Below are 25,780 nucleotides of genomic sequence, written 5' to 3'. Positions count from 1 at the left end.
AGGGATTTTAGTCTATTTAATATAATACACTTTCAAATCATGTATTAGAACGTGATCTTATGGTCATTTGAAAAGGTCCATTCATACAAAACATTAAAATGAAGACTCATATGACACGTCGTGTGTTAATGATACGCGAATAACCAGCTGCATTAAAATGACGTTAAGTTTTCCTTATAAGAACAATGTTAAACTTCATGCAGTTTTATGACCGATATTTTTATGGGCGATATCTCATTTTAAACTGATAGGACCCCTCGAGTTTGTTGAACGAACGATTGTTTAATTAATGGGTATAAACTAAGCCCAGTGGCTCGTTTTCATCATCGTCATTGTTTCCCATCAAGATTTCGGTGTTGTTAAGTTCATTAAATAAAAACTAGTAAACAATGATATTGTAAAAATCGTTAAACAAAATACTGTAACGAGTTTTTAGAAGATTTTTTAAACTTACTTTAAAAATAGGTAAAATACTATTTAAACTATTTTCATGAACACATGAATAATGTGTAGCTTGATGTTATGACAAAAAAGAGTCAAGTTGGACACTCGAGAGGTCTGTGAGAGCCTCTGCCACTGCAGACCGGTCCCGTTTAAAATACAGCCGGAAGGGAAGAACTCTCTTTTCTGATAATTAAACCGTTTACAGTGGGGAAAGTGGTAGTTCGTGGTCTAGATCTCCACGGGGACAGTGGGGACTGGGTCAACACTCACCGCCGCCGCTGCCGCAGGTCTGGACTTTCTCCGCAAGGCCTTGGCCTTATCTACCGCAGTTCATTGCCTCCTTCGTGTTCTTCATGTCCGCTGCAGCTTCTTACACGGATCGAAGGCGACTCTGGAAGTGGCCAGAGTAGATTTACATGAATCAAATCAACATAGCCTACAAGATAACGTAGATTTCGATTTGTTCTCGACTTTTATTTATTTCTTTTTTGGGTTACCTGCTGCCTAAAAGAGTCAAAACATAATCCTGTATCATTAATGCATTTTTCAATCCCTATTCAAGTCTCTATCTTCAATTGTCTTAATCTGTCTGCGCTAAAACAAGTAATCAGTGAAAGGTCTTTACTGTATGTCATCTCTCCAACAATACCCATCATGCCGTGGTAATAACAATTTCTATTTAAAGTGCCACGCCACCCACCTCCTCCACCCCTCCACCCACGAACCGTGGGTGTTATTAAATACTTCACTGAAAAGGCGTCAATTTATCCGAGCAAAGATCCCGCGACATTTCGCACTTTAGCGATTTGTCAATTAATATAAACTCCTCTTAGGTCGATCTTGCTCGTTAACTAACCTGACTTCTTTGTTTATTAAAGTTTGTTATTGATGATGGAAGGTTTGAAAGGATAACATGATTTCGGACATTTGCTATCGTTGCATGTTACAAAAAGTATAACAAGGCGTTTCGAAGATTGGAATCTATCCTCTTCGTCAGTTGGGTGAAGTATTAATAAATACAGAAATAAAGAACGAAAAGAAGGGAAAGAAAAGGGTTCAAACATACCCAAAAGCTGCTTGAAGTTCAGTCCAGGCGTTGTCACTGCATAGAAGTCCCGATTACAAGTCACGAGTACGAGGATCACAATCAAAGTAGGATACTTACTGCCTTTGCTGGTGTGATGTGTGCCTATATCACGTTAGGTAATGTAACATAGTATTCGAAATCTATGTAACTTTCAATCTAATCAAAGAACAGGTCCTATTCTTATTTTTGTGTGGAATCGATGGATTTTTCACGAGAAAATGGTTCAAAGGTGAATATTTAGAACTTGAAACACAGAATTATTAGTTACATTTTTAACAGACTTAATTAAAACATTGTTCTAATTCTATCTCATGGATTGTTTCTCTAGCTCCCATTGCAGGATTAAACTTCTGACGTCATTAATCAAAATGAATTTGGAGTTGTGTACATTTACTCACTTATTATTTTCCTTGTAGCAGTACAGTTGCCGTTTGGAATTTTGTTTCACAAGAAGAAAACTGAAACGTTGACCTTCCTTAATTTTGGTGGTAAACATTATTATTTATTATTTTGAAAATATAATCGTTTCAACTATTTCTGCATGTTTTTTTGGTTACTAAACAAAAATATTCCAAGTACAAACCATAAAAACATCGAAATTAAGAGGCACATAGGCCTACTAAAATTTATCCAAAACACTCTGGATGCGTCAACCATTCCAGTATGTTGAATTGTGGTAGAGATAAACCGAATTGTCTCAAAGGTTGTTGAGTCCCACACTGACGTTTCGGGATTGTTACTGCAACCGTCGTCAAGTTGGTTGCGAAGGAAGCCAATAGGAACTATAAGCTTTCACTATTGTTGATTGGATAACTGACCGGGCACTCGTCCGTTTTGTATCTCCTGTTCCACCTTGGGCGTACGTGCCCAAGGGGGTTCACTCACACTAGAGTTGCTCTATCCAGTCTCTGTCCTTTTCTATCCCGAATTGTTCTCTTTCTATACCCTTAACCCCTACTCTTCTCAACGTGGAACGTCACTGAGTTTGTGACGTTGCAACTCTTTGCATCTAACACAGAGGAAATTAAAAACGCCTTTAGTGTACACCTGTCTATTAGGACTAAATGTCAGAACTCGTACAAAACAAAAAGAGAAAAAATGTCTAATCTTATGCCCATATTTAAACGTGATTTTGCTTTCACTATATACTGCTCACTGCATGCCGCAAAGCAGTTATATTAGACTTTTTCAAAATAATCATAGGCATAACAAAATATACATGTAATTCAGAGTGTGTCAAAGCTATGCCCTATAAAGAAGGAAAGAAACTAATATAAAGTTGAAAGCAACACGAATATAAATCCTATACTGTGTGTGACACAGTACCAATGTTTGATGGAAGCGGGCAGAAATATTCATGACATCTCGACCTCAGGGCCCTGTTGTTATAAGTTAAGAGGTAAATTACTACAATCTTAGAATTTACTGAACTAAAACGGTATTTTGCACAGATTTTCTTACTACTTCACAGGTGCTTAGTAAATACGTTTTTGCTGACCGACTTCAGGGCTCAATTCCACTGACAGTCATATTAATCAATTCAAGTTTAGAAGCATTCCCAAGAGGGCAATATCTTCCAATGACAATAGTATGTCTCAGAAAAGTTTGAGTTGACGTCTGATAAATATTGCATACCTTCCGTGTTAAAAAGTCTGTTTTCTAAATCTCCTTAATGTGGGTCGTCCAAACTTTGTTACCCGTTTGGTAAACGTTATCTCTCCTCCTTGTCATTTGAATCCCTTGTAAATTGAACCCTTTTCCTAACTTAGCTCCAGGTCAAGTTATGACTTATCCCACATCGCGGTTGGTGTCTGTAGTTACACGTGTCTTAATGTACGCGTACAGTATACAATTATATAAACATGTGATTCGGCTTATCTGATGAATTCATTTTGGTGTGAGCATGAAGTTATAATGTATTGCGATAGGTACAAGAAATATTGAAGTCGTTTGAAATAAAATTTAAAATGTACAACGATTTTATAGTTGGAGAAAATATATTCTTAGTGAAATTGCGTCATTTAAGGTTGGATTATGATTGCACTCACAACTATATAAATCATAAAGCCAGAAAATACATACGAGAAGAATATGATTCTACCCTGACCCCGTGTTTACATTATGTACTCACTATTGATGGCCGCATGTTCATGGAAACCTCCCCTGCCGGTTACTGCGGACGAACTCTGACCTCTCTGTCTGTACACGCGAGGTCACAGAGGCCCTAAAGGGTCGTGTATGATACTCTATCACCTCTACATCGATACAGTGGGAGTTCCGGTGTCTGTCTGTCAAGGAAGTGGCCCAGGTCACGTGGTTGACAACGAGAAAAACACAGAATAAACAAATTAGTAAGATATTGGGAAATATATTGTGAATATATGTGATGAAGATATTTTGTGGGATTGGTTGGATTCATACAAACGTTGTATATTCTAGCTTAGCCTGCAATGACACTATCGTAGCGGGCTGAACAATAAAAGGCTTCTGTTGTGTTTTGTTGACAGGGAAAGGTGAGATGAAAGGAACACGGAACTTGTGTGTGGCAGTTGGAAAGGTTTTGTTAACCACTTCCATATATGTCTTATGCAGTACAAAATGTTTTACCAGTGTTTAGTATTCACTAACTTGGTGAAGACTTAGACTTGAAATTTTGACCATAGAGAAATAACTGTACACAATTACAATCTTCACATTAAGAAATACGAACATATAATATCTAAACTCCATACCTCGGTTTAACCGTCATCAGGATAAAAAGAAATTGAATAAAGTACTAAATAAGCCTATAAGAAAATAAGGGAGTTGTAGGAGTGTGCACCAATAACGATCATGGATCTCGATGCACACATGTGTTGACGCTGTCAGTTCTGATGACCTTGAAGGCTTAGAACAATGTCAGACTCCCAGCTTTGTGCGACATATAAGGTGTTGTGGTTTACATCGAGGAACCTAACCTCTACATCACGGCCGTGACGTCACTCGCGCCCAGTTGTACTCGTAATCAGCTGATCCTACTCACTCTGCCCACTAGATTTCGCCGGAGAGTGATTCAACTCTATAACAAGTTCTCCCACGCTCACGTTCAGCTTCACGTTTTGGAAGCACTGTTGCGACACACTTTTGGACTAGGAAATACTTAAAAGGAATTTCACTGATTTCGAATGTTATTGTTCCAATTAATCATCTTACAAAAGACGAAAATGTTTAAACACTTTTTAAGATGTCTCATTGTTTACAATTTTATGAAAACGATAAAACAAGTAAGTTTACTCCGAAAATCACTTCGTAGGTAATAATAAATGATTCTTGATAATTTTAAAGGGTACGATTTGGATATTTACACGTTTCTAATAAGATCGTTAAAGTTTTCTAAAAGCGTTTCATTTTTGGTCAGGTGATAGCTACAAGACAATTATTGGGAAATTTCACTTATTTAAGAAATCACAGTTCTGCCAATAACATGAGAACAGACATGATGTGTCATATTTGTGTACACTACAGGAATTGTACTATATATTAATGTAATGTAGTTATACGAGTAAGAGGTCAGCTCAGCCGCATATGATTATAGATCCTTCTGAGGATCTATAATCAAGGATCTCATGTAGTTCTCTTTCAGCCACCGAACATACATGTAAAGCGGATATTACACTGCCAGGGCATTTTTAAACCGTGTAGTTGTCCGTCCTGTCTTGATAGAAAAGCCCTAGAAACTTGATATATAGCTTCTTCTACTGATTTTGGAGTCAAAGAGACAAGGGACAGTCCGTCCACCTGTGCGATAATTGTTGATGGAAAAGCCCTTGAGACTTGAAACTTGATATATAGCTTCTTCTACTGATTTTGGAGTCAAAGAGACTAGGGACAGTCCGTCCACCTGTGCGATAATTGTTGATAGAAAAGCCCTTGAGACTTAAAACCTGATATATAGCTTCTTCTATTGATTTTGGAGGTAAAGATACAAGGGACAGTCCGTCCACCTGTGCGATAACTCTTTCCTTACATTATGTCCGACTCTGAGACTCCTTTGTGCAGGTTTATTACTTGAACTCGTATTGTGCACTTGTTTGGAATCAATTCTTACTCTCCTGATCATCCGTAAAAAAGAAACATTAGACATGTATTCAGTGAGGGTATTTATTGGTAATTACTTTAAAAGCATAATCATAATGGGAGTAGGTCAACGTTTATATGACAACAAACGGGATGATCAATTCACATTTTCCCGATTCTTTTGGTTTATTGTCGATACACGAAGTTGCACACGACCCGTTCTAACTTACTGTACACGTGTGTTCCACTCACTCCTGACCCAACAGATGAACATTGTGAGGTGCTGCACATTCGGAGAGAGGCAACTAAAATCCTTGAAATAGTAATGCCAAATGAGCATCAACACGATGATAGATGTAATATGTTCACATATATAGTTCACAAAGTATAATAAGTAGAAAGTTTGGCCAAACAGTATATATGATAAATATGTTGTTTTAGTACATTTGAGATTTTTTGTTTGTATCACAATATGGTAAATCCCTAAAAATCTAAATTAGTCCCTGAATTTCTTCTAGAGCAAATGTTTCGGATTTTGACACTGTAACTGGCATTACACTACCAGTCTTTAATTCCTGCATTCTAGTTGGGAACAAGAACTATCTTTTATCATAACAATTATCCCCTATGTAATCCTATTAATATTATAAATGAGAAAGTTTGTCTGCATGTATGGACATTTATTTGTATATTTGGGAGTATGGATGTTTGATACCCCATCACAGAAAATCTAGTGGACTTATTTAAACAAAATTTGTCATGGGTATTGCTTCGATATCGGAATGAAGCGTACACATATTTTTATACCGAAATACTGTAAAACACTTATTCCAGAATGTTGTATTTGCATGAACAACACGTGTTGTATCGTAGTGTACTATTACGACTAGTATTATCTGACCATTACTGATAGAGTGTCAATGGCAACAGTGACGTATTTAAAACCATTTAGTTTTTTTACTGGTTGGTAAAAATTAGTTTCCTTTGACATTGTAGGGCGGCATATTTACAGTAGCCGAGGGATCGATCACTATTGGAATCATTGAAGCAGAAATATCGGTTCAATTATCTTGGAATTGTGCGGGGAAATGCTATAACATCTCATTTTCCAATTATTCAAAAATGGATCAGGAGGATCTACAAGCGAACAAGCGACCGTCACTTATCACAGGTGTGTTATTTAAATGATGCCCCTGAGATTGTGTGCGAAGCCGCGCGTAACTGCTAGCATTATTATAAATATCTAAAAGCAATTGCAATTTTTCATTAAAAAGTTGAGGTTTGTATTTTGGGGAATTACATTCTCTGTTAATCAGCGGATACTCAATTTTACTTGTATGCTGATTACATTCTTGGATTCAATTTATAGTTTTCAAACACTTCCTAGAAAGGGTTGATTCCAATTTGAATGTTGGAATCGGCTCCAGTTCACCATCCTTTTATTGCAGCGTCTGGCATCTGCCGCTGTCTCAGACTTGACTCCTGGAATCTGTGAGTCATGATTTTATGTGTGGAAGGCTCGGTTACTCCGCCGTGCTTGGAGATCGTGTCAGAGACATCGTAGAGGACTCAGTTGTGTACCTGGTGAGACGATGTGACTGCCTCTTCACCTATTTATAGGCGTCTCTGTCGAAACGATGTAAAGGTTCGTCTTGAGACTTTCTGTGGATCTCTTCAGAAATACTCCAGATTCCAGGAGTCAAGTCTGAGACAACGTCAGAGGCCAGACGCTGCGATAAAAGGAAGGTGAACTGGAGTTGAAATCAACATTTAAACTTCCTAGAACTGTCAAGAAACCGTTTACACGAAAGATATAGTGGATGATGATGTCACTTACGTAATTATCATGCTAAGCACAAGTGCTCCAGGTAATAACAAATTAGCCCTCAGTAAAGCACGACTGCCGCGTGCTTGCTCACAAAGGACGGAAGGAAGGGCGGGGTCGATCGCTCGAAACGTCGCCTCGCCGAGCGTCGTACCGGTCGACTTCCTCTACTCGCCGCGTCGTCGCGCGCAGCATCGACACCGTTCGTATAACGGTACAACGTTTCTGTCTTCCTGAGACCTACATATTGTACTCTGTACTGTACATTCAGGGCCGTAGCCTTCACAAATGGAGCCCTGGTGTTTGAGATTTCTAACCGTGACCCGATAAAAATTACCAATTGCAAAATGAAAGTGCTGTAAAATATTAGTTAACAACGTAACTAACACGTATAATGTGATAAAATAATACATGATCCTCTTTTAAATATTTGTGAAGCGTCCCACTCTTCCTACGTAACCGCAGCTTGATGTTCGGCAGAGGGGTTAACCAGGGGTTCCTCATATGAGGGGTTAATATTTTTAAGTTATATTACAATTTAAAATACCTTCGTCGTAGTCGAAAGAAAGGTAAAATATAACTAGTGCTCGTAATTTTGAAATATTTCATCAATAAAACACCAAAAAGTGTTTTAAATTAATTTGTAGGAAACAATTAATTTAATGACTCTTTAGAAACCACTTTTAAATCTTTAAAACATTTGTAAATATTTTTAGAACACTACTTTTTTAATAGTCTATTAGAATGTTTGAAGCGTGTCTTTATTTTGATATGAGTGCGTGCGATGCTGATGTAAATAACATAGTATACGCATATGAACATCTGTTAACTAAAACAACTAGTTATTAACAAAGAGAAACCCCTCACAGAAATGCAATAGCCGCTTGACTGAAACATTTAATTGAACTAAGATGGCTTACAAACTTCTTCAAAGCACATTACAATATTCGAACCAGGCTTAGTTGTGATCAGTTCAGAACTAACAACAGTTGAACACAACATATTTCTTTATTTCTTTTTCGATTCAAAATAATGTTTTGCTTTTGGTATATGCTGTGCAATAGTAAACTTAAACTTTTCTCAATTAAAACCACGGCCACCATCCTAATAATATTATAAATGTAGCTGCCTTTGTATGTTTTGCTTTCACGTGTAAACTATTCAACCGATTGCATTGAAAGTTTACATGAACATTATTATGGTCATTGGTATATTTCGAAAACCGCTCCGGGCTATGCCCCACTGGTCTTGAAAATAGTGAAAATTCCCACCTTGGTCTCTAAAGCTGTGAAATATCAATTTGAAGAGCCTGTTAAATGTAATCAACTATTCTGTGTAAACATTGTATTTTGACAACACAAACATATATTTAATATTTCAATGATAATATCTATGTTTCATAATGACTGTGAATGTTCATGTGCAAGAATGTCTAGATACACATTCCTATTATTGCTACGGCTGGCTTCCTTGTCATTTTGATGTGTCATTTTTACACTATCATGCTTTAATGAGCCATTCTTTCCCATACGTTTACACCTCAAAACCTATCATAAATGATTAGTGAAATGTTGCATAAACTTCCTAAGAATATCCCCCTTATACCGGAAGTAAATGTTTTTTGGGCGTAGCGGATTTCTTAGTCCCAAGAATGTATGTATATTTTCTTCCTCGTGACAACAAGGTAAAATCAACAATGGCACTGGAAATATCTTAAACAGAAAGAAGATTGCAATAGACGTAAGTAGACCCTTTTTGACATAAGTAGGATTTTCAGTCCTATGTGTTCACATAGATTCTATTTATTAGAACAACGTGGAAAACTCACTAAGCACTTTAAATACATTACACAAATAAAATGTTTAATACTGTTAGTAATAATAATAATAATTACAAAATACTTTTCAGAACTCCAAAAAATTAACAAGGCCAAGGTGGTGATACATAATCTGAGAGTTCAAATCGCTTCTCGATATACTTGTATAGCAGTCTGCTTATTATACAAATATAGTTGTAGATATTTAAAATTTGAACGACCGTAATTGAAAAACGTTAAAATGTTTGTTGGATTTCAAAACAATGGATCAAAACTGCATGCGGATTTTTTTAAACAAGAATCAAAACGCAGTGGTTCAGAGTAGTCCGGGAGAGTTCTCCTTACAAAAAATAATAAACTGCTCTGTGAAAAGGAAACTTGCACTTTTCCTAATAAGGTTTGCATAAAAGATTTTAATTCCTATGTACATTAATTTTAAAAACATGAATACTGATGTAGGGCGCCAACATGTCACGGTGAACAGTGATAATTAGAAGCTATATCAGACAAGCAATTCTATTTCTTAGACCTAAAAACTGTTAACCGCGTTCATATTATTAGCCTAATATTAGCATCACCCAACAGTACCAAGAGACAAGGAAGATTCTAGTAGTAGCCAGCCATCTTCTGTCTCTGTATCGCGTCCGATACCAGACGCTGGTTAAACTGTAGAAATGAGATATTTCCAGACAAGGAAGAGCCTAGTAGTAGCCATTCGCTGGCTCTGTCTCTGTATCGCGTCCGATAGCAGACGCTGGTTAAACTGTTGAAGTGAAATATTTCCAGACAAGGAAGAGCCTAGTAGTAGTAGCCATTCGCTGGCTCTGTCTCTGTATCGCGTCCGATAGCAGACGCTGGTTAAACTGTTGAAGTGAGATATTTCCAGACAAGGAAGAGCCTAGTAGTAGCCATCTGCTGTCTCTGTCTCTGTATCGCGTCCGATAGCAGACGCTGGTTAAACTGTTGAAGTGAAATATTTCCAGACAAGGAAGAGCCTAGTAGTAGCCATCTGCTGTCTCTGTCTCTGTATCGCGTCCGATAGCAGACGCTGGTTAAACTGTTGAAGTGAAATATTTCCAGAGAAGGAAGAGCCTAGTAGTAGCCATCTGCTGTCTCTGTCTCTGTATCGCGTCCGATAGCAGACGCTGGTTAAACTGTTGAAGTGAAATATTTCCAGACAAGGAAGAGCCTAGTAGTAGCCATCTGCTGTCTCTGTCTCTGTATCGCGTCCGATAGCAGACGCTGGTTAAACTGTTGAAGTGAAATATTTCTAGACAAGGACGAGCCTAGTAGTAGCCATCCGCTGTCTCTGTCTCTGTATCGCGTCCGATAGCAGACGCTGGTTAAACTGTTGAAGTGAAATATTTCTAGACAAGGACGAGCCTAGTAGTAGCCATCCGCTGTCTCTGTCTCTGTATCGCGTCCGATAGCAGACGCTGGTTAAACTGTTGAAGTGAAATATTTCTAGACAAGGAAGAGCCTAGTAGTAGCCATCCGCTGTCTCTGTCTCTGTATCGCGTCCGATAGCAGACGCTGGTTAAACTGTTGAAGTGAAATATTTCCAGACAAGGAAGAGCCTAGTAGTAGCCATCCGCTGTCTCTGTCTCTGTATCGCGTCCGATAGCAGACGCTGGTTAAACTGTTGAAGTGAAATATTTCCAGACAAGGAAGAGCCTAGTAGTAGCCATCCGCTGTCTCTGTCTCTGTATCGCGTCCGATAGCAGACGCTGGTTAAACTGTTGAAGTGAAATATTTCTAGACAAGGACGAGCCTAGTAGTAGCCATCCGCTGTCTCTGTCTCTGTATCGCGTCCGATAGCAGACGCTGGTTAAACTGTTGAAGTGAAATATTTCTAGACAAGGACGAGCCTAGTAGTAGCCATCCGCTGTCTCTGTCTCTGTATCGCGTCCGAGAGCAGACGCTGGTTAAACTGTTGAAGTGAAATATTTCCAGACAAGGAAGAGCCTAGTACTAGCCATCTGCTGTCTCTGTCTCTGTATCGCGTCCGATAGCAGACGCTGGTTAAACTGTTGAAGTGAAATATTTCTAGACAAGGACGAGCCTAGTAGTAGCCATCCGCTGTCTCTGTCTCTGTATCGCGTCCGATAGCAGACGCTGGTTAAACTGTTGAAGTGAGATATTTCCTGGGCAGGGTACAGATTGAATGAGTCCGAAGAGGCGGATTGTAAGTGCAGTGCATACAAGGAATGACAGCCGCACTCAGCTTTGGCGAGCTCCGGACAAGATATTCGGCTTGTTCCCGTCGTGTCTCGGCCGTCCGTAGACACGATCCCTTCATATAGACAAAGTTGTCGGATAAAACCGGTCCGAGTACGCCTCCAAGGAGTTATATCTGTTCCTCGAACCATCGATATCCGTCTCGCGCCCGTGAGCCGAGTGAACCAGGAGCAGGACTACTACAGGTCGATTTATAAAGTCTTTCTTTTTCCAGTTTAGCTCTCCAACTCCAAATTCCTCAGTGAAACGTTAAGTTAAACTTTAAAGGTCTGGAAGTTGTTCCGGAATGACGTAATCACACTCGAGTACCTCAGGAATGCGAGGAGGTTAAACTGCCGTTGTACTGTCCCGGCACCAAGCTAGAGATGGTTACGTAATACATGAATCTATCGCTGCAGAGAATGAGTGGGTATTGCGCGTTGACCTTCGCTGTCCGGCTCAGACCGGGTACGCTGGTACGCATACCGTAAAGGTGACTGCGAAGTTAGGTGTAGCTGTGGGGCTGACCTTGAGTCCTTGGGCTTCCTTCTCCTCACACGTGACTGCGGAGTAGGAATGTGGAACATTTGTTCACCGTAAATGTAAACTGTACACCAAAGGGTAGATTCCTTCATTGGTCTCAATGCACTGCCATTAATTATACGAGTGTTTCTCTGACCAAGTATGGAATAGCGATCATAATTTAATTTACGTTTAACTTTAATCCTTAATAGTATAGTTTATTTTTCTTTTTCTGACTGACGCATGATTTAGACAATAGTCAAGTAACAATAGTCTTATTCTCATATAAAATATATTCTTTGTAAATCTATTTTATATTTTTTTTACTAACGAAAACAACATAATATTGAGTTCAAAACACCTGGAACCAAAAACAATTTAAAACTCTACGTCTCACAGAGTTTACAAACTAGAACAAGTCAACAGAATTCTCTAGTTTCACGTTAGGTCCCGTTAATGGTAGTATTAGGCTCGGCCGTCGGACCGTGCTGTACATTTATTTTCTCTTTCCTGTGTGAAGAACAGTTTGTAGTCCCGTCTGTGAGTCCTACTCGACAATCTCGCTTGGAATGTTAACTTTCACAGCCAAAATAGCGGAGAACCGGTTTCATTCTAGATCACCCGTAGAGTTGAAGGTGTGAATGAAACACGTGCGTAAAGATTTGCGTGATTACGTTTATCTTCGTAAGGCAGGTGTTTACAGTCACGTGATGTTGTCAGTATTGAGGCATACAACGCCTTCAAAGAGACATAAAAGGTTCTAGAAGAAAATTCACATTCCTTAGGCCTACTTCACGCCAGTGGAATTCCCAATAACGGGTAACAAGAAAATGGCGAAGAATAGATTAAGGGACAGATTAATACACATTTATCGTAACAATAATAGATAATGTCGGGAACCGGTTTATAATTATTATCACCCGATCAGGAGTAGGCGAGACGCTTCTAGTTGTAGCCTTGGAGCCGTGAGGCAATTTGCGTTAAAATCTGCAGAGGAATGTTTCCTTCAGTAGGGGCCACGAAAGAGTGCAGTTGGCAGTGACCAATAGTATGGACAGACCCGCGCGACGTTGCCACATACACGTCAACTACCGCCCGGTACGGAGCGCTTCTTTTACAGCGGGAAAAAGTTTGGCAACGTCGCTCATCTAGGTAACGCACTAATTAATTACGATTAATTCACTGGGAATGTGTTTATTTACAATGTTCTAAAAATGTATTGTTGATTGCTTTAACATAGACCTAAATCATCTGTAACCTAGTCAACCTACTCTAAGTTCACAAAATTTACATTATTTGCCACTTCTTCTACTTCAGAATGATAAAAAATCGATAAAGTAACATTTTAAATATTCACAACTGATAGTTAGATATAAAACTGCAAATTGTGTATATTATCAAATTATAAATTATCGGGGGTAGAAACTGTTGCTATCTACCCGATTCTGTCCGATTGAATTCGTATTTTTACAGTGTAATATCCCTGAAGCTTGTACATTTAATAATGGGCGTAAATAGGGGGGGGGGTGCTAAGGGGGCTCGAGCCTCTCTCCCGAAGTGTTGAAAGACAAACATTAATATTGGAGCCGGTAATTAGTTTTAAGCTAGAGCAATTAGTATAATCTAATAACTCCTTTCTTTTCAACAAGGAGTTTTTCCCTCGCTCCTTAAAATCGTGAAAGTAACTCCAATTTTTAAAAAAGATGATCCCAGCTCAACTAATAATTATAGGCCTGTCTCAATTTTGCCCGCATTGAGCAAAATTTTTGAAAAACTCTTTTTAACTAGAATGCTTTAGTTTCTAAACAACCATAACCTGCTTTCTGAACACCAATTTGGTTTCAGGAAAGGGAAATCGACTACAGACGCCGTTGTGAGTCTTGTCGAAATGGTTGTAGAGGGGTTAGAAAGTCGAGACTCCACATTAAGTGTGTTTCTCGACTTATCTAAGGCATTTGACTGTGTTGACCACTCGAAATTGCTCGACAAACTTGAATCTCATGTCATCAGAGGCGTGCCGCTCCAATGGATTAGCTCATTTTTAGGCCACAGAACACAAATCGTCCAAATCTCAAACAAATTCTCTGAACCGATTCAGCTGAGCTTTGGTGTCCCTCAGGGATCAATACTCAGTCCGATTCTTTTCCTCATCTATGTCAATGACATGGAGTCATCACTACTGCATGGAAGACTTGTGCAGTACGCTGATGACACGACACTTTGTTTCACCAACAAATCAAAAACTATTCTGGAACAGCAAATCTTTCTTGACACTAACAATTGTGTCCAACACTTCAACAGCCTCAACCTCAAAGCAAATTCTTCAAAATCAAATTTCTTGACTTTCGCGTTGCGATCAGGAAACTCCAATGACGGGCCAGCCGTTTTATTGGATGACTTTTTCCTGGAGGAAGTCGACTGTTCAAAATTCCTCGGAATATTCCTGGATCGGAGATTGACTTGGAATTATCACATTGATCATGTTTGCTTAAAACTGGCCTCGGGCATCTATGTATTGAGGTCTTTAGCCAAATACTGCCCCATTCAGGTACTGATGACGGCTTATTATGGCTTGATCTACCCCCACCTCACCTACGGTTTGGTGCTGTGGGGAGCCAGCGCAAACTATCAATTTTTCAGGGCATTCAAATTGCAGAAGCAAGCGATTCGCATAATCGCACAGGTTAAGGTTCAGAGAACCATGCAAGGAAGCTTTTAAAAAAACCGCAAATGTTGACTCTGCCGTGTCTCTACATCCTAGAGACAATATTTTTTTGTATGTCTCAATGTGCCATGACACGTGGCCAAGACATACATTCGTATGGGACAAGAGGCAGAGATACCTACCGAACTGGAAGTCACAGGACGGGGGTTTACGAACACTTGCCTTCGCAGGCAGGAGTTCGTTTTCTCAACAAGTTGCCAAATGCAATCAAAAACGCCCCAACGCCCAAGGCGTTAAAAGCTCGTTTAAAACGCTTTTTAGCGTCTCAAGCATTTTATAGTGCTGACGAGTTTATGGCATTCGACTGGGTGACCGCACAATTGGAACACTGACAACCAGCGTTGGAAAATGGGAAAATTGGCATGAGTGAATGTGGCGACTGAAATTTCTGTATGTTTGACTGGTCTCAATGTGGAGTGATTGGTCCAAATTATAGAAAAATGACAATTGCTATACATTTTTGTAATGTTCTGGCAAAATAAAAATGATTTGATTTGATTTGAGTATTAATATACGGTGTTAAAGCTCAACACCTTATATCCAGTCCCGCGGATGACTTCCATGCCCCTGTTTTGGGGGGGTATTTTATACCTAATAAACCCCCTACAAAATGATGTTCTATGTACGCCACTGCTTTGAATGTAGCCTATACGATGTTATTATTAAATAGTCAATGTTTATGCATTCTTTTTTTTTGCATGAGATACTTGAACTACTTGACGGCGGAGAATATTCTGCGTATAAAATACGCAAAACGTGGTAACAAGAGTAGTTACGCGGTACGCTGTAAAATGATACGCTGCGCCGGTGTGTTGCGCAAGATGGTGCATCACCGTCTGGAAATATTGAGTGAATACAGACTTCTGTGTGTTGTATGTATTGTACTCGTACAGTAGCCGTGGGCTGTGTGATGTAGGTCGGCGTGGGCTGCTTCTACGTATATTCATACAGGCTCCGTTTATTGATTTAGAACTTGAAAACTCACATGAATCCTCGCGATTGTCATGCAACTGCGAATAAGCGAAAATCGCAAGGGTTGCCGCCAGCTTTCTGTTTCTCTCCAGTAATTAAACAGTGGCAAACTTAATTTTAATGGATGCGCATCGTGAGAGATGAGGATGTTCAACAAATAAAAGTAAAAATATATTTTTTAAAGAATTAGACTTTTTCAATTCGATACCCTACTTTACTCCTTGTGATTTATTTTGTTTGTACTCAAATTCCCTTGAAGAACAGTGTTTCATTTACAATAATGATTGGATTTCAAAAGCCATAATGTTTGACTCAATTGCAACAAATTCACACCTTTTAATCTTTTACTGAGTCCACTATTCCTTTAGCCCATGAACACAAGATTATAAAGAATAAATGTATTCCCCACCGAACTAAATATTTAAATGTTTCATGCAATATCATTAGGCACGCCTGTGGCTTGTTTGAACAACTTTAACATTATTTTGATCAGCTTACATGTTTTTGAATACATATCTCAGTCACGTATAACAATTTTAATATATTCCCAAAATGTATCTATCGGTGTAAACGATGCAGTGTTCTTAGTTCCTAGGCTCGCGGTCGGTATCATGGACCACATTCAAGTTTTCCTGTTCACACCGCGTCGAATAATTAATTGCTAACAGACATTCTTGAAATATTCCGTCATCACTTTGATCTTAATAGCCATCTTAATATATAATATATATTGAAACTCTTCTTTGTTTGAAGGTTATTTTTGACGATGGAAGGATTTTGAAGGAAACAGGATTTTTCCGGACATTTGCCATCGTTTCAGTGAAACAATAATCAGTAACACTACGTTTTCGAGATCTGCAATCTGATCTCTTCTTCAGGTAAAGAACTAACCTAATACACAGGGCCCGATTAAGGTTTTTGGCGCCCGTAGGCTATCTTGTACTTCGCGCCCCCCCCCCCCCAACGGTTTCCCGGCCGGCTTCCCTCTGTCAATTTTTTCAATAATAAAAAGTGTTCTGCTGTATAGCGGCCATATTATATTTTTGTAATAAAATTTCAACTTACTTAAATTTAAAGACCATTACAGAGAGAGACCATTTAGAGTATTAAACTTTAGGAAAAGAACAACATTCAGCAACTAACTATAAACTTTAATTATTGTTCAAAGGTCTAATGATACATGTATGTATAAACTGCTATGTAAATATGTTCAAATTCAACGGTTAAAAGAACTATGCAGTTTGCTGTCATTTCCTAAAAAACACACAAACAAACGAACAAAAACAGCAAAATTATAGAAAGTGCAAACTTGCAAAGGGAAAGGATGCTTACTGCTGAGCATTTATTTGTATCTTTAAAATGGAATATGGTCTATTGTTGTAGACTTGTAGGTAACATTCTTTAAAGAGAATCAAGGGTTCTTATTTACCACTGGTTTTGTAGGACATACAAAAATGTGTCCTAGCTACAGCCAAACCTTACATGAGTTTTTAATTCTTATACATTTTTTGTAGATTACTATCATTAAATAGTCACAAAATTCAAAGTTCAGCACTTTGTAATGTTACTTTCAAAAAATCTGTAGGCTTATTTTTTTCAAAATAAATTAAAATGCATACTGTAATTTTAAGGCTGTTAAAATTATGTGAATTTTATCTCTTACTTTCAGTATAAATGCTGCCATAATAATGGAGATTTTATTGTTGTCCCATTTTAATAAGAAAGCTTAGTAGCTACGTATAGCCTGTTTAATTAGCGTTTTAACTGTAAAATCACTGAAAAGGATTTATAATAAATCAATGAACATGGTCGAATTTGGTCATCAACTTTCTCTGGTTTATTCAAGTACATTATGTTACATAGAAATGACATTAGACTTTGGTATACAACTTGGTGACTTGAACATTTAATCACAATAACAAACAATGAGCTAGAACTATAAAATTATTAGGCCTACTGTTAACAAAAGAACTTTTTATTTTCTCATGACGATATATATACCCTGATTAAACAAAGTCTTTCTTCCGTGCTTTTGATGAGGCAAACGCATCGATCAAGTCATCAAACGGAACGAGCTGTACATAGTCACTTTCTATAAATAAGAGAGCGAGTGCCTGGAGTTTTTTCTTGCCGTAGAGTCGACCTCAAATAATCTTGACTCGAGTAAGAGCAGAAAGGATCTTTTCTCTCCGCTGCAATTAGACACCGCCATGCTCAAGAAGATCCGCAATGCCACTTCCACGTTCGGAAAAAGAGATTCAAGTTTTAGGGTTTTTACATGTTTCAATAGCCTGTAGGCTTTAGTCCCGGTCGGTTTGACTTTCTTCTTTTCCTCCATTCTGTCTGACAGTACATTTTCCTCTTCATAGAATGTATTATCATCTTTTAAAAATTTTTGAAGATACAAACACTCATCTGGAAATGAATCATCTAGGCCTGTTGAATATTCATTCATTAGCTTTGTTGCCTTTTCCTTCAAGATTGAACTCTCAATTTTATTCAAATTCCATAAAAAGTTGAAGGAGTCCTCGTAGTGTGACATAAATTGATTTTCTCCTTGTTAGTTGCCCTAGGAGTGTATCAATTGCTTTGTAGTAACAATTTATCAGGGAATTATTTCCGCCCATCAAACTCAGTGTGCCCCTCTTTGCTTTCTCCAAAAGGGATTTTTGGTTTCTTTTTCCTTGTATTGTCCTTGTTTGTACTCTTGAGAATTGCACATAAGCTTTGCCTCACTTTCAAAGTTAGAAAATTGTTCCTCATTTCTTAATGAACTTAGAAAAGACTCTAGGAGCTCGTACGAAAGTGCTGTCTGATCTAAGTCTCCATCTTCAGATTGAAGTCGTACACTGATGTCATGAAACTTCATGAGTACTTTATTCCAAAAACAAATCATCATGGTCATTTCCAAAGACTGGAGCTTCTCTATCAGTTGTTTCTTTGGCTTCAAGTCGTACGTCTTTTTATATTTTCTTCGTTTGAAGTGATGTCTTGTAACGCTGCGATTATTTGTTTATATGACTTGTGCATGGCTTTACTGGCATCTGCTCTTGCACTCCAGCGAGTTTTCGAAAGGGTCTTGACTGTCAAACATTCTTTGTCATATTGCGACAAGAGAATTTCCCATCTGTGTGTAGATGAATGGAAAAAGTTGTACATTTGCTGTGCCAGGGCAAAATATTCAACAGAACTACTACTACTTTCTGCAGCGGTCGAACCTACTAGCTGTAACGAATGAGCTGCGCAAGGAACGTAGTGAGCAAGAGGATTTTGCTCTTTTGATTCGATTTTGAAGCCCTTGTAACACCCAGACATATTACTTGCATTGTCGTAACTCTGACCTCTACAGTCACTGATATTTAAGTTTCAAACTTTCAAGAGTATTTATCACAGCCTTCTCCATATCTTCCCCTTTATGGCCACAATTTGGGATGAACGTTATGAACCGCTCATTAGGTGACCCGTCAGGTGCTACAAAACGAATGACAAAAGTCAATTGATCCACATTGGAAACATCTGGAGTAGAGTCGACAATAATCGAAAAATACTTAGAATTCTTGATATCTGACGCGATTTTGGATTTAACATTGTCAGCTAACAGAGTAATAAAACTCGTTAACGATCGTGGAAGATAAGTATGAGGGCACTCCTTTACCTTTATTTTCCGAAACGAGCAACATGGTCAGCCATGAAAGGATCAAACTTGCACAAAAGCTCGATACAGCCAAGGAAATTACCATTACTGGTTGACACCAAAATTTCATTTTCACCATAAAACGGAAGCCCTCGAGACGTTAAATACTTAACTACTTCAACAACTCTTGACAATACATCTCTCCAATACTCCAATACTTTCCCCATAGAGCTTACAAGGAGCACAGTATACATAGCCAGTTGATTTGGAATAAACTAAATGAGTTCTTTTACAATCTCTCCATTTACAAGTTTTTTGAAAAAACAAGCTTTGTTCAAATAACGGTTTTGGTCAGAATACTGCCGCTTTGATTGGGAAAAATCCCCACTGTCATTTTGATTGATGCTGTGCACTGCAAAGTATTCACGCAATGCCTCATTTACCAGCCATAAAGCGGGATCATCAAGATTTTTTGAATCGGTTACCTCTTTATTTGCTGGTACACAATCTTGCAACTGATGTCCCAAATCTGCTATTTGCTCGGTTGATGGTGGTGAAGGGACGTGTACAGGGTGCAATTTCCGTTGTGGTGTCTGAGACATCGGTAGCAGTGGCACTGGCAGGCTGCTGAATCACTTCCACTTCCAACTATAACACCGCTGTCCTCACGTTTCGTTTCAGTTCCCGTGACGTCCGGCAATGTCTCAGCAGAACAACTGGGAGTTTTTCGGGTTTATTGAAAAAATCGTCTAGTCTATGAATTTTATTTAGAAGAGCACTTTCCCGTTCGTTACGCTCCCGGGCCCGTTTTACGGTATTCGGAACCACTTGGTTATTAACTCATAATGTAGCCTACATATGTAAAACAAGCAAACCACTGCTTCTTCTAATATTTCAGTATCAAACACTCTACTCGACTTACGAATAAATGTCAGTGTTTATAATAACGAAGCAATGACACCAATTAATCACAACGAAAGTCCAAATAATTCATAGGTCATAGGCCTAAAACAAACAGTGCAGACGAGGAGACGACTGACTGCAGCTGCAGCTACACTCTGTCCTCTATCTGTCAGAGAGCGTCAGTGTTGCAAACGGCGAAGGGCGGCGGCCGGCGGCGCCCCTCGCGCGAAGCAAAATTTCCCTTTTAGTTTCCCTACCGTTACGATAATTACTATGCGTTGTCACTAATCGCTATTAATTAATTTCTTTTTCTACTTAATAGTTATTTTTTAAGTAAATGGAGTAAATCTAAGGTCTAGGTGAATGTGTAAATAATGTACAAAAAATGTATAGTGAAGTTTTAGATGACCATACCATTTTATTTACTACATATAAAAAGCACTTCATCTTGAACTCCGAAGCGCCCCCCTAAAATCGTCACCGGTCTCGCGCCCCTAGGCTGCAGCCTACTTAGCCTACTGGTTAATCGGGCCCCTGCTAATACATAATATTACAAACTAAGTTAAACTAAACAAACCTTACCAAAGCGTTGTGGCACGCCTAAGTCAGGAATCACAACCTACATGTTGTTTGTCAACTTCACTACCTCTATAAACATGCACTTAATAAAAAACTATACAAAACACTAATCAATAAAACTTAACTACGGAATACAGGTAGGTGGTTAGTATACGAAATGAAGACGCATTCCGTATTCCGTAGTTAAGTTTTAATGATTAGTGTTTTGTATAGTTTTTTATTAAGTGCATGTTTATAGAGTTAGTGAAGTTGACAAACAACATGTAGGTTGTGATTCCTGAATTAGGCGTGCCACAACGCTTTGGTAAGGTTTGTTTATTTTAACCTAGTTTGTAATATTATGTATTAGGTTAGTTCTTTACCTGAAGAAGAGATCAGATTGCAGATCTCGAAACGTAGTGTTACTGATTTATTGTTTCACTGAACGATGGCAAATGTCCGGAAAAATCCTGTTTCCTTCATAATGAACCTGCCAGTAAAACAAGTCTGCTCATACAGGCGAGTTGCAAGGGCAGAGCCGTAACGTGATTGGCTATCCAACATAACCAATCAGTGAACACAAAAGCAATATTAATCACTGTTGTCACGTTAATTTGTTAACTACTCGTATAACAGCCAGACACGTGGCATATTCAGTACGTTCATCTGTATAAGCAGATGGTTTTATTGGCTATTTCAGTTGTGAGCGACATGTCATTATTAGTAAATAAAAATTCATAAGACTAAAGAATATACTGTAACATCGTAGGAATGGAAGTCTCGTATTACAAATCGAAACAAACATCCTCCAGGTGTGAATCCACGTCCTGCTAAACAAACAGTAAATGATAACACATGGTTTTCAACAATTTCATATCAAAAATGCTGATATAAAAATATTGGTACTTACCATGAAGAGATTTGGCAGAGGCGTGGTCAGGCGAGTTGGCTACATTGTAAAGGGTATGATCGAAGGGTTGATGGACAGTCTCCTCTAGAATTTCACAACGAAAACAAAAATCGTATGGTAAAACATAACCACAACCTTACACAGTGTATCATCAATGCCTTTTAGATTTTCAATGAAATCTTTGGCCAATCTACAACGCACTTATTATTTTAAATATAACACTTTAATCATGAAAAATACCATTATAAACTTTTTACATAAGTACATTAGATAGGCATATTCAATAACTTTGTCACAGCTTGCAAAACGTTGTAACAAAAATAGTATAGAAGTAAAGCTAAAAGTTGTACATTTAGTTTCAGTACAGGAGGCTCTGGAAGTGTACGGAAGTTTTCAATGAGCTTCTTGACTAGCCTTACTGATCAATAATCACAAGTCAATTTTTACCCTCAATTTGTCTTTCGTGATACCTTGCTGGTAATTGATATGCCGGTAGTATGTAGGAACTCGTTCGTTCCATTAGATAATATTTCAATTCCTATTTTTATAAAAAAGAGATAGAAACTGACATCACAAAGATATTTATGTTGAAGCGACAACGATGTGTGCGAATCTGGCACAAAGGCTTTTAACGCCGCAGCAACTTACAGTAAACAATCCAGATATCTTTGAAGTAGAAAACGAGAATGTATGATTGGCGCTGTTTTGAGGTTATGTTACACACTGCGCCGTATTCAGCCCAACTGTTTGTTGGCGCGTATTTGCGGTCAGCTGACCCATTTTGGCGGGAACCGGGACGTGACCTCTTTCTTGATCCTCGTCTTTGTACAGTTTGCAAAAGGTTTCATAATATTTTTCTCGTCGCCACTGTTTCAGCAGGCAAAATGTTCTTTTCCTCGTTTTACAAAACAATGAATACCCGCGAAGATTAATAATTATTATTTAATGACGTCGGTTTGTTGATAAAAGGCGATCATTATAATTGGTTTCCCTTCAAAATTAAAAGTCGGAGCAGATAAACGATGCCTAATATTAAATTAAGCTTGGTGTAATAAGTTGTTCAAGAGCAAGCTAAACAGCTGGTTCCCTTCGATAAGCGGTTTGTCAATTAATTAGTTACCGGTAAACAAGTTATTAGGCTGGCAACGTTATCACCCTTGCAATTATCTTTATTTAACAGATAATTAAACATTATTTGGTATTCTGACAAAGCTCTGTGTCCACTGTGATGGTCATGACAGGGTGATCATTCAGTCTTATGTGCAGACATATCTTGCATTGTAATTTTAATTTCATTATAACTGTAAATGACACTGAAAGATCACTACAGGATTATACTCGCAAGTAGCTATACGCCGAATATGAGTAATACAGGGATAACAGGTAATTTTGTATTATTTATATAAAGAAAGGTTTAGCGACGAGCTTCAATGTACAGTCCTTGATTATGAATCATTCTGAGAAGATAAACTTCTCGATGCCATTTGAAATCCCCCGACGTATGTGCCACCTAGCGGCTAACGCTAGAAACACACGCTATTAGTGATAGGAAGCGATGATTGCGACTCTGGTGGCGGGTACGTGAACCACGTAGAACCGGGTACACTGGCTGTTCACAGTTGTCCCGTAAGCAAGACATAACTTCTCAGAACGATTCGTAATCAAGGTTACAGTTAACATTCCAAGCAGAAATCAGGTCGACCTCGTGAAAGTGGCTGCAATAGAATATATATTCTCTATGTTCTAATGCGTGTATAATATCTATTGCACTGCTACAGCATACATTTTCATCTCTCTTTAAAATCTTATACAACACGTTTATTTAGAATATTAGCTAACCAAAAATTCGTCTAACAGTTTTATACAAATCTGTTGCAATTATTAGAATTAATTTGTTTTCGTTTAGTTTTATCTATTTGTTTTGTGTTTAAGTCGTGCAGTTTAATAAATTGCATTTTTTACGTCGGTCTAATATTTAATGTTTATTTTAAAGTTTCATTCGATTTTTTATCTGATTTTTAATTTTTAGGTTAGTGAACTACTTCAACCAACTTATTATACATTGAATATGTAGTAATTTTTGTCTTCTTGTAAATCTTACTTGCAGGCACCTGTAGTTGTGGTACGTTAAACGGATATTATTGTACGTTTTAATTTACGTTATTTAGATTTTCTTATTAATGATGTAATGTAATTAGGCATAATTCGTAAATGAATACTAGCAAACGTACCCAAAAACGCACAACATACGCAGATTAAAAGCAAAGTATGTGTTGAATTAAGGGAGTATGTAGGCATCACATTTGTATATAGCACTGGGTTACACATTTTTATCAACTTAAACAATGTCAATTGCATCACCGTCATACACAGGTTTCTCCGAATCACTAAAAAGTGAATATTAAATTTGGCAGTTTAAATCACATCTCAATATACCACGTAACTGTTACGTGCCTTTACATAATCCGTTTGACTTTTCTGGTAACAGGATTCATGTTAGCAAATTAGTCCGATTGTTAGATTGACGTTGCTTTACGAGTTACTACATTGGGCTTTATTTATATAAGTGAAGAAGCGCATAAACCCCCATTAACTACACATAGTTCAGGATTGAACATTACAATGGGTTGTTTTGTGATTTTTAGTACTAAATTAGGATTAGTTTAAAATTATAGAATTAATAGAGAGTAACTGAGTACGAGGTGGCGTTGCTCTGAGACAGCTGCACGTGTACTCGCTGCGCTTCATTTTTTCGATGGTAGCAACACTCGATTTCCTCAGTGTAATTGAAGACGAGGCGGCGTTGCTCTGAGACAGCTGCACGTGTACTCGGTGCGCTTCATTTTTTCGATGGTAGAAACACTCGATTTCCTCAGTGTAATTGAAGACGAGGCGGCGTTGCTCTGAGACAGCTGCACGTGTACTCGGTGCGCTTCATTTTTTCGATGGTAGCAACACTCGATTTCCTCAGTGTAATTGAAGACGAGGCGGCGTTGCTCTGAGACAGCTGCACGTGTACTCGCTGCGCTTCATTTTTTTCGATGGTAGCAACACTCGATTTCCTCAGTGTAATTGAAGACGAGGCGGCGTTGCTCTGAGACAGCTGCACGTGTACTCGCTGCGCTTCATTTTTTCGATGGTAGCAACACTCGATTTCCTCAGTGTAATTGAAGACGAGGCGGCGTTGCTCTGAGACAGCTGCACGTGTACTCGGTGCGCTTCATTTTTTTCGATGGTAGCAACACTCGATTTCTTCAGTGTAATTGAAGACGAGGCGGCGTTGCTCTGAGACAGCTGCACGTGTACTCGCTGCGCTTCATTTTTTCGATGGAGCAACACTCGATTTCCTCAGTGTAATTGAAGACGAGGCGGCGTTGCTCTGAGACAGCTGCACGTGTACTCGCTGCGCTTCATTTTTTCGATGGTAGAAACACTCGATTTCCTCAGTGTAATTGAAGACGAGGCGGCGTTGCTCTGAGACAGCTGCACGTGTACTCGCTGCGCTTCATTTTTTCGATGGTAGCAACACTCGATTTCCTCAGTGTAATTGAAGACGAGGCGGCGTTGCTCTGAGACAGCTGCACGTGTACTCGCTGCGCTTCATTTTTTCGATGGTAGCAACACTCGATTTCCTCAGTGTAATTGAAGACGAGGCGGCGTTGCTCTGAGACAGCTGCACGTGTACTCGCTGCGCTTCATTTTTTCGATGGTAGCAACACTCGATTTCCTCAGTGTAATTGAAGACGAGGCGGCGTTGCTCTGAGACAGCTGCACGTGTACTCGCTGCGCTTCATTTTTTTCGATGGGAGCAACACTCGATTTCCTCAGTGTAATTGAAGACGAGGCGGCGTTGCTCTGAGACAGCTGCACGTGTACTCGCTGCGCTTCATTTTTTTCGATGGGAGCAACACTCGATTTCTTCAGTGTAATTGAAGACGAGGCGACGTTGCTCTGAGACAGCTGCACGTGTACTCGGTGCGCTTCATTTTTTTCGATGGTAGCAACACTCGATTTCCTCAGTGTAATTGAAGACGAGGCGGCGTTGCTCTGAGACAGCTGCACGTGTACTCGCTGCGCTTCATTTTTTTCGATGGTAGCAACACTCGATTTC

The 25,780-nt window shown here is 38.7% G+C and overlaps 1 protein-coding gene across 1 annotated transcript in view; it reads left to right on the top strand.

The window, feature by feature from the left end:
• LOC124368251 (CKLF-like MARVEL transmembrane domain-containing protein 8) overlaps positions 1-25,780 on the top strand; it is a 76,440-nt gene that overhangs the window by 12,200 nt on the left and 38,460 nt on the right. The gene's annotated exons all lie outside the window — the stretch shown is intronic.

This window comes from Homalodisca vitripennis, chromosome 8, assembly GCF_021130785.1.
Source record: "Homalodisca vitripennis isolate AUS2020 chromosome 8, UT_GWSS_2.1, whole genome shotgun sequence".
Lineage (NCBI taxonomy): Eukaryota > Metazoa > Arthropoda > Insecta > Hemiptera > Cicadellidae > Homalodisca > Homalodisca vitripennis.
This window is presented reverse-complemented; position numbering and strand designations above follow the sequence as displayed.